The sequence below is a fragment of the Haliotis rubra genome, unplaced genomic scaffold (assembly GCF_003918875.1).
Source record: "Haliotis rubra isolate DU_JTF1 unplaced genomic scaffold, ASM391887v1 Scf625, whole genome shotgun sequence".
NCBI classification, from domain to species: Eukaryota; Metazoa; Mollusca; class Gastropoda; order Lepetellida; family Haliotidae; genus Haliotis; species Haliotis rubra.
The window spans coordinates 467,537-478,410 of record NW_025767330.1 but is presented as its reverse complement, the minus strand read 5'-3'; the positions used below and the strand labels follow the sequence as shown (position 1 = coordinate 478,410).

The 10,874-nt window shown below is 43.4% G+C and overlaps 1 protein-coding gene across 1 annotated transcript in view; it reads left to right on the top strand.

Annotated features, from left to right (window-relative positions):
• The first annotated feature begins 2,642 nt into the window (after positions 1–2,642).
• The window catches only part of LOC124256336 (calpain-5-like), a 30,286-nt gene continuing 22,054 nt past the window's right edge, over positions 2,643–10,874 (top strand). The window contains exon 1 of the mRNA XM_046690323.1: positions 2,643–2,724. The gene's annotated coding sequence lies outside the window, so the exon portion shown is untranslated. The remainder of the gene's footprint in view (positions 2,725–10,874) is intronic.

The window sequence follows — 10,874 nt, the reverse complement described above, 5'->3', positions numbered from 1 at the left end:
TTTATGTTTATTAGTTTTCGAGTTAGATTGCAATTCATCGGTCCGCTTTTGAGCCAAACGGACTATAGGCTTTTTCATAATTACGTATCACCTGTACATCATTTATGAAGTCCGAACTATGCATGTCTTACCATGTATAATATACCTACAATATGTATCGAATTTGTGTTAGCTGTTCCAGTCCTTCTTACAAAGTCCAGTTACTGGTATAGTGGTCCCAACATAAATATGTACGAATCTCGGGGTGACCAACGACCATTGGTTTCAAGGGGCGAATAAACCTAGCATTACCAAATGGGGCGCGGATGTGCGGAACTAGGGTGGAAGATGAAATATAAATAAAGACAGTAAACAGTTATGGCGAACTCAAATGGACCACTGATTTTATCACGTAATAACCGTAGTTCGCTGTACGCATTTCGACTAAATTATACAGCAGGTGTCCTGGACCAAAAAACAACAAAACATTTTTGCTTCATCCGCCAGGTCGTAAACCGTGTTCGATACATATAGTCTGTTTGCAGTGAAAACGTACCGATGAAATTCACTTTAAACAAAACAGTAAATCGAATATAGTGAAAATAAGATTGCGAATCCTCATAATTTTGCCTTGCCATTTGAACATTTAAATCTCAAAATTTTATTCAACTTAGGATTAAAGTTGTTTAACAAACGATCATAGTTTCAAATCGCTTTATTTGTTTGCATTACAAGGGGGTATGCACATTAAATGAAACACCGAGACGAGTAGGGTTGGTCTAAGTTAACGCTCATCACGTACCGCATGTGCATTTGTTTCACTGTTCAAACTACTGCGCTTACCCCCTTGTAATACAAACCAATATATTCGATTTGAATCTATGATCGTTTGTTAAACAACTTTTATCCTAAGTTGAATACAATTCTGAGACTTACATGTTCAATTGGCAAGGTAAAATTATGAGGATTCGCAATCTTAATTTCACTTATTTGGTTTACTTTTTTGTTTAAAGTTAAATGTATCGGTACGTTTTCACTACAAACAGAGCTATAGTTTGTTGAAGCTGTGCTTACGAACTGGCCATTACTTATGTGAGATCGAAAGGCTGTCATGGAATGAGTGAGGTGAGGTGAAATGGGGTTAGCTTCGCACTTAAGAATAATTCGCTCATGTGACTACGTGCATGGCAGTGAATGTGTGGCAATTTACGTCGAAACAGGCTGCTTGTACTAGCCCAGACTTAAGCTGGTTTTATAGAGCTAGCCCACTGAGATACCATGCCTCAGTGAAGCAGGAATACCCCACTCAGACACATTATACTGACTCCGAGCCGACCAGTCCTTGTTGTACCCATTAATGCCGAGCGCAAGGCAGGGACCAACAAGTACCATATTTTAACGTTTTTCGGTATGACGCGGTCGGGGATCGAACCACTACACCACGGAGGAGGTTTCGTGAAATGATGATACAAGATGTTATGTAAGATGAGAGGATGTTACACCAGACGAGGGTGGGAGAGGCGGCTATAAAATACGACACAGACAATCCAGTGGTCAACAGCATGAGCATCGTTCTACGCAACTGGGATAGGATGACAAGTGTCAACCAAGTCAGGGAGTTAGTCGTCTCTTACGATAAGCATGGCTTACTGAAGACTAGTTCTAACCCGAATCTAGGGGCGGTGAGGTAGCCTAGTGTTTAAAGCGTTCGCTCGTTACGCCGTAGACCCGGGTTCGATCCCCCACATGGGTACAGTGTGTGAAACCCAGTGTCCCCCGACGTGATATTTCTGGAGTTATGTTGAAGGATGGCGTAAAACAAAAAATCACATTCTCATCGATACAGATCGATCACAAATACCCTCCCCTATCTATTTCCCACCCATTCTATCCCCAATCATAATACATCAACTCCTTATATCAACACCCTTTTGCAACGTAAGCGTTGGATTGACGTGAAGGAAGGGTGTTGGAGTCACCAACCAACACACGTTCATGACATATTTGAAACCTCACCTTCAGCTGCAGCGGTGGGGTAGCCTAGTGGTTAAAGCGTTCGCTCGTTACGCCGTAGACCCGGGTTCGATTCCCCACATGGGTACAACGCGTGAAGCCCATTTCTGGTGTCCCCCGTCGTGATATAGCTGGAATATTGCTAAAAACTAACCTCACCTACTCACTACTTTCAGCTTATTATACTGAAGAAAATTATATCAACTTCAACCCCTAAGAGTTACAATACAAACCTATTTCAGCTGGCGTGTATCTGTAGGAAGCTGCACGTCGATGACATGAAATGATAAGGGTGTGAGTGATGCGGTGTGGGTGAGATGCCCCCAGACAACCCAATGAGTCACTAGGCAACCGGCACAAACCAACTCGGGAGTTCCCACCTCGTCAAATCACGCGCATTTCTCAATTACAGCTACAATCTCTGCTCGTGACTCGTGCATATGTTTACAAGATAGCGAAACTCGGTAACATATCCTGGGCGTGAAAGTTTTATCGAGTCATTAAAAAGTTCAAAACTTTGTTTCAGAAAACGAGGCACACGCGTACTACTCGAATAACACGTACGTACGTGTTAGCATCTATTTGTAGTGTAACTTGCAGATGTAAGGGAGGTAACTGGTATTGGTCTGAGAGTCTGCTCGCGTGTAATGTGATACTGCAATCTCTATTTTGGTACTACCGTCGTGGATGCTTGCCGCGTCCAAAGAAAGCAGCAGACGATACACCTTCGAGGTAAGTAAATTATGATCTATTTTAATCCCCCCCCTGGTTTCAGCATCAAATATTGTCCCGATTCTAAACTTAAAAAAATACGGTACGATGTAACATTTGTTTTCACAGTATAGGTTTAATAGATAGGTTTAATACCTGTAAGGAACCTCAACGGTAGGTGAGACCGAGAGGGTTCACGAGATTTCAAGTGCAAATGAGCGTGGATGTTGTCATTTCCTTACATTTGCACTAATATATCGGATTATCAACGTGTGAAGGCCACGGAAGGATACCTTTTAAACTTTAATTATGATAACAGGTGTTCATGGTCGTTTTTTGTTGTTGTTGTTTTTTTAATACAAGATGACTTTTAGTGCGTGGTACTGACACGACCCGAGCGGTGAGTTGTACATGACATATTTATTTTATGTTAGTGACTGTAGACGATGTCATATACCTGTGTAGTTTTAAAAGAACATAATGCTTTTTGTTATCTTATACATCAGTTATATGGGTTATATCAGCACTAACTTGTGACAGTGGAGCGATGTAGGTTTTAATTTACGTTATTTTGTACTCTGGATGTTTCTTTGAGGCCTTCTGTGGCGTTTTGTTTAAATAACTAACACGCATACGCACACGCACACACACGTTACAGTTGTTATGAATCACTCATGACGGAGGAGGTATCTATCTATAAATATATTATATACTTCCTTTCAAAAGTTTAGACTCACTTAAAACACTCACTATATGTTATGTCTATACATGTATATATGGTTACATCGAAGATTGATTTCTCCACTAACATGAGAAACCAAGCAAACCTTATGCATATGAACTACACGAGGATCATGCATCAAATTGCTGAAAAGCATGTGCAAATATCGTGTATGTGAACATCTGCGTTTTGGTGCAGAGAGAGAGAGAGAGAGAGAGAGAGAGAGAGAGAGAGAGAGAGAGAGAGAGAGAGAGAGAGAGAGAGAGAGAGAGAGAGAGAGAGAGAGAGAGAGAGAGAGAGAGAGAGAGAGAGAGAGAGAGAGAGAGAGAGAGAGAGAGAGAGAGTTTATGACTGTACACTCGAAGTTAATTTATATACAAGAAACAAACAGACATACGTTGTCTTTTTAAGTTTTTGATGAGCCCGTGATTCATACCTGATTCATCTAAAGGTCCAGTATAATTCGGGAACACTCAGTGCATGATTCCACAGGTATATTGGATAAAATAGTCAATGTGTACGCATGAAAATGAACAGTTGACTATACAATGCAATGACCGGATAGCGACATTCGCCGCCTGTTTTTACAGCTTGCCGTAAAGGGTGGTATTTCCTCGTGGCCGACTGTATCTCCATTGTGCCTGGTGCGAGGTCGCCCCGCCCCGAGACCGATGTGTGGGTGATCGTGACACAATATCGTGAGAATGAGGCATACGTTGATATAAATATGGTGTAGATGTTGCTACAGACGCAGCAGATACGTCCCGCCCCTTCCCTCGGCGTGTCCCAGGGGTGCTGTAAATCATGCTTATTGACTCACCAGCTCTGAGGCGGTTCCCGATCAAAACATGCATTTCTCAGCGTGTAGTGTCACGTGATCTCACCATGTGCAGATATGCGAGTGTTCCAGGAATCAGGGAAGATATTTGACACAACATAACCTGCATTCTTTATTGGGTGTGATGAAATGTTTGCTGCGGAGGAAGTATGCGGGATGTTAATTATTGTTTATAGTCTGTCAGTGCCGGGGTTAGACTAACAACTAGTCTCTGAAATGAACATATTTTACTGCAAAAAAGTTCATAGTAAAAAAAATATAATATAATGAAAAGGAGCCCTGAGACTTTCTGAAGCTGAGGAAATCTAGACTTGCCACATTTTCTAGACTTGCGTGGGCTTTCTTGGATATATTTACTTCAGGGTCTGTACGACAGACTATGCCGGGGTTAGACTAACAACTAGTCTCTGAAATGAACATATTTTACTGCAAAAAAGTTCATAGTAAAAAAAATATAACGTGGGCTTTCTTGGATATTTTAACTTCAGGGTCTGTACGACAGACTATGCCGGGGTATGAGGTTCACTGAGGGAGGATGAGAAAGACATGCGTGCAGAATCTCTCGTGCATCAATGTACTTCCTCCTATACACGTGAAGGAGGTGGCAGTTTCTCTCGAATTGTACTTTCTCTTACTCGTTGTTACAGTAAAAACGGGGCATTTTCTCGGCATACCTTAGATGTCACCTGAACACGTTATTTCGTACACATCTGTGGGTGAGAAACCATAACTGGTATCAAGCCTATTGATGAGATCGAAATCCAGTTATATGATAAAATTCCAGTTATATATCTGATGACCTGAGGACAGATTAAGACGCTACTTTCCTGATTGGGGGCGGTAGGGTAGCCCAGTGGTTAGAGCGTTCGCTCGTCAAGCCGAAGACCGGGTCCAATTTCCCACATGGGTACAATGTGTGAAGCCCATTTCTGGTGTTCCCCTCCGTGATATTGCTGGAATATTGCTAAAAGCAGCTTAAAACCCAACTCACTCACTCCGGGACTTAACCAGACCGGGAGACCAGCACTAAGGCTGTGTTGTACAAGGGCACCCCGGTATCTTCATCGAGGTCGAGAGAACCTACAAGGATGAAGATGTTGCGTCGTGTTTAAGTAACCTGAGCCGCAGTGTTGTAAAACATGGAAACCTTGCACATAAACATGGCCTGTGTTTGACTGATACGGCATTACATGTTTACATACCTCAAGATGATCCCGGAAGAGGGAGTCTGTCTGTCTGAGGGCACGTGGAGAGCAAGCACTCAATCAGGCGTGGCTACCGTGACAACAAGCTTAATGATCTGAGAACCGTTGTATAAATCGATCGTAACGCTTAGGTGACCATAACACCATGCTTTACCATGCTCTTATGACGCTGAGATAGTTTAGGACAATAGTGAGTGAGTATTTTTACGCCACTTTTGCAATATTCCAGCAACATCAATGGGCTTAACACATTGTTCCCATGTGGGGAATCGAACCCGAACGATTTAACCACTAGGCTACCCAAACGCCTATAGTACAACGCCCTCTGCGCTCATAACATCGATCACTAGTTTGGCTGACCAGACTCTACGTACAGATCGCCGTCATAGCAGTTACGTTACTATAGTCTGTTTGCAGTGAAAACATACCGATGAATTTCACTTTAAACAAAAAAGTAAATCAAATAAAGTAAAATTAAGATTGCGAATCCTCATAATTTTACCTTGCCAACTGATCATTTAAATCTCAGAATTTTATTCAACGTAGGATAAAAGTTGTTTAACAAACGATCATAGTTTCAAATCGCTATTATTGGTTTGTATTACAAGGGGGTACGCGCAGTAATTGGAACAGTGAAACAAATGCACGTGCGGTGAGTGATGCGCGTTAACTTAGACTACCGTTGAAACCAACCCTTCTTGTTCTCGGGGTTCCATTTAATGTGCATACCCCCTTGTAATACGAACCAATAATAGCGATTTGAAACTATGATCGTTTGTTAAACAACTTTTATCCTAAGTTGAATAAAATTCTGAGATTTTAATGTTCAATTGGCATGGTAAAATTATGAGGATTTGCAATCTTAATTTCACTTTATTTGATTTACTTTTTTGTTTAAAGTGAAATTCATCGGTACGTTTTCAAAGCAAACAGACTATATGTGCAGCGTTAACGCAGCAAAGAAACGAAACGTGTGTACAAGCAGATGGAATGTTGGGATTGGTGATTTGTAGTGCATCTGATGAAGACCAATGTATGCCTATCCTATAAGCATGGCGTATTATCCAGATAGGGCTTGGTTGAGATTTGGTGCGCCGGAAAGATGGTGTGGATTAGAGCGTTCATTGTATTACGTTGAGCGTGATGTCTTAGAGCGTCTATCGTATGCATGAAGCCTTGGTTACAAACTGTGTGAGTGAGTGAATTTTCAGCAATATTCCAGCTATATGGCGGCGGTCTGAAATAATCGAGTCTGGTCCAGACAATCCAGTGATCAACAGCATGCATTATATGAGCCTCGATCTCCGCAATTGGGATACGATGACATGTGTCAACCAAGTCAGCGAGCCCGACCACCCGATCCCGTTAGTCGCCTCTTACGACAAGAATAGGTTACGGAAGATGGATACAGTCAATTTAGTGCTGATGTATATATTACTAAATCTTATACAACGCAAAACACGTTTCATAAAAACCCAGTAATTTTTTGTTATTAATTTGCAATTGTTTATTATATACTGAATATCATTGAAAACGCACCACCTGTAAATTTTGAAATATGGTAATAGGATTGTTTTGAGAGTGAAAATGAACGTTGGAAATGTTGTTAATAACACAAAAGACAATATACAATGTTGTACAGTAAAGAACGGATTGCCGGAATACATCATGGAACACATCACATGACACTAACAATCATACACAACACACACGAAAAGCACAAATTGCATGCGTAAATCATGCTGATTAGGGGTATAAATGACCGTCGGCACAAAACCGTTCTCATTTTAGCTGTACCTCCGAAAGTAAAGTGTATGCGTGCATTTCACTCCAGTTTGAAGCTTTATAAGGCAGGTCATTCAAAAAACACCAAAGAATACAAAATTGACTGTGACAACGCGGAGAAAACATGCCACGTCTAACTGAACAGCAACGATGAATCGCAGTTGGAATGTTGCAGACCGGATCCACACCAACTAAAGTGGCCAGGCACTTCAGATGTCACGTGACAACAATCACAAGACTATCCGCAAGGTATAGTCAAACCGGTAATGTTCCAGACCGACCACGTTCAGGACGTCCCAGGGTAACAACGCCAGCGCAAGATCGTCACATCCGGGTTACTCATCTGCGTAACCGACAGCAACGAGCAACACAGACAGCTGCAAATCCATTCAAGGGGCCACAACGTCACATCTCTGCAGACACTGTTCATCGTCGTCTGAGGGCAGCAGGGATCAGATGTCGCCGTCCTTACGTCGGACCGATTCTGACGCAACGTCAACGCCAAAATCGTTTACAGTGGGCGCAACAACACCAGCGTTGGCGACGTCAACAATGGCAACAAGTGTTGTTTTCTGATGAGTCCAGATTCAACTTGTCCCACGCCGATGGCCGATTACGTGTATGGAGACGACGTAATGAACGTTACGCCAACTGTTGTGTTGTGGAAGCTAACCGCTGGGGAGGTGGAAGACTCATGGTATGGGGTGGCTTCAGCTACCACCACAGAACACGTTTACACGTGTTTCGTCAACGTGTGACTGCTGTAGTCTACAGAGACCAGGTCTTTCAACACCACGTTGTACCGCTCTTCCAGGCCCAACCTCAGCTCCAGACGTTCCAGCAGGACAATGCTCGTTCTCACACTGCACGGGTCTCTATGGACTTCCTCTGAGGGAACAACATTGCTGTACTGCCCTGGCCCTCTCTGTCCCCGGATATGGCACCAATCGAGCATGTGTGGGATGAAATTGGTAGACGGATACAGACAGCTGCTCAACCTCAAAACCTTAGAGATTTGGAAGCCATATTGATCAGGGAATGGAATCAAATTCCCCAAGCCTTCTTTCAGACACTTGTTGACTCGATGAGACGTCGTTGTGCTGCCTGCATTGCAGCCAATGGTGGCCACACGCGCTACTGATTGACACACTGTTTCGTGACATTTTTGGTGTGTGAGGGTGAAGTGATAACATATGCTTTTACAGTAAACTTGAGTGTTGTTTTCACCAGAGATCACGACTCATTTCTTCAACAATCACTTGTCTGTTGTTTTTTCGTAGTGTTAAGATTGTTTGTTCCACAGATTCAGAAATATTGACATTTCTAAATCAACTTGCGTTTCTTTTGCGGTTCAGTATATTTTGCAATGCCAAGATTGTCACCAGAGGAACGAGAACGGGCGTTGGGCATGTTGCAGGTTGGCACATCAAGCAGGATTATTGCCAGACGATTTGGTTGCCATCATTCCACCATCATAAGACTTGCCAACAGGTACCAACAAACAGGAACCACCAGGTACCGCCAACGTCCTGGCGAGGCACGTGTTACCACCCCTCGCCGAGATAAGACATTGTTCGGCGCCATATTCGGGATCGTACGTTGCCGGCTGCCAGAACCGCCAACGCTGTCCTAGGCCGACGCGGTTTGATCAGTGCTTCCACCGTCCGATGCCGTCTCCGTGCGGCAGGATTACGGTGTCGACGCCCTTATGTTGGACCCATCCTGACTGATAGACATCGCCGTGAACGCCGACGATGGGCTGAACAGCATCGATTGTGGTTGTTACGACGTTGGCATGTTGTCGTGTTCTCCGACGAGTCACGTTTTCACTTGCGAAATGCTGACGGGCGTCTACTGGTATGGCGTCGACGGGGAGAACGTTACCATCAGGACTGTCTTGTGCAAAGAGATCGCTGGGGTGGAGGAAGCATTATGGTGTGGGGAGGGATCAGTTATCATCACAAAACTGCTCTGGTTGTTTGTCGTGGCAGAGTGAATGCCCTTTACTACCGTGACACCATTCTTCAGAACAACGTCGTTCCCATCTTTAACCAACATCACGATTTGCACACATTCCAGCAGGACAATGCTCGAGCGCCCACTGCACGTGTTGCAACACAGTTTCTGGTAAACAACAACATTCCTCTACTTCCATGGCCTGCATTGTCACCTGATTTGTCTCCCATTGAACACTTGTGGGATTACATCGGCCAACGCCTCTCACGTCGCCCACAGATCAACAACCTTGGGGAACTTGAGAATGCCTTGCAACAAGAGTGGAATGTATTGCCTCAAAACATTATTCAGAGACATCAGTTCAATGAGGAGACGTTGCACAGCTTCTGTTGCTGCTAACGGTGGTCATACACGTTACTGACTTTCCAATTTGACTCCATCTTTCTTTCATGGTCAGCTGAATGGTTTCTTTTCTTTACCAATCATTGGACTACAAAAATATGTAAAATTTTACACCGATTGCTCATTTATGCTCAGCGTCCCTTTGTTGCTGAAGTAAAATGATGTTAACAGCACACATCTTATCCCAAGGTGCATGGTGAGATTGCTTTATTGGGCACATTCACGCAGGCGCCTCGACTTAAAAGCAGCATGCATATATATGTTAATATGTTATTATGCGAATATTAGAATTCATATTTTAGGTAAAAACACCCAGTCGCAGTATCAATAATATTCTGTACAGATTGATGGAGTCGTCTCATGTTCTTGGTTCTTTAGGGGCGGTGGGGTAGCCAAGTGGTTAAAGCGCTCGCTCGCCACGCCGACGATCCGGGTTTGATTGCCCACATGGATACAATGTACAATTCCATTTCTGGTTCCCCCGCCGTGATATTGCTGGAATATTGTTTAAAAGCGGCATAAAACTAAACTCCCCCTTGGGTCTTTGCGTAATACCTGACGTTAAACGTCAGAGTTTCATAGCTAAGACAATAAGCGATAATTGAGGATTAGGGCGCTGATTCCTGCGTCTAGCCACCCCCGTCATGTCTTATTAGTTCACTTGTCTATGCACAAAGCGTTCCTGGAAGTGTTCATGTTGTGTTGGCAGACCCCGTGAAATAGAGCAACAATATCTCCATGGCAAACGGTACAAAACAATTCAAGTATTCAGTGTTTACTTACATGAAATTGATTTCTGTACTCTTAACATCAGAGCTTTCAAGCCGTATGTTGAAGTACATGAAACACCCTCGATACACCACTGGGAAAACCCCTCAGATACATCGCGACTCCAAGAGATAAAGGTCGACCACGTTTGTCGTCGCAGCCAACAAATTGATTGTTATTTTACGCCACAGTCGGCATTATTCGAGTTTGGAGCAGACAGTCCAGTGATCGACAGCATGAGCATTGTTCTATTCCAGCAGGACAATGCTCGAGCGCCCACTGCACGTGTTGCAACACAGTTTCTGGTAAACAACAACATTCCTCTACTTCCATGGCCTGCATTGTCACCTGATTTGTCTCCCATTGAACACTTGTGGGATTACATCGGCCAACGCCTCTCACGTCGCCCACAGATCAACAACCTTGGGGAACTTGAGAATGCCTTGCAACAAGAGTGGAATGTATTGCCTCAAAACATTATTCAGAGACATCAGTT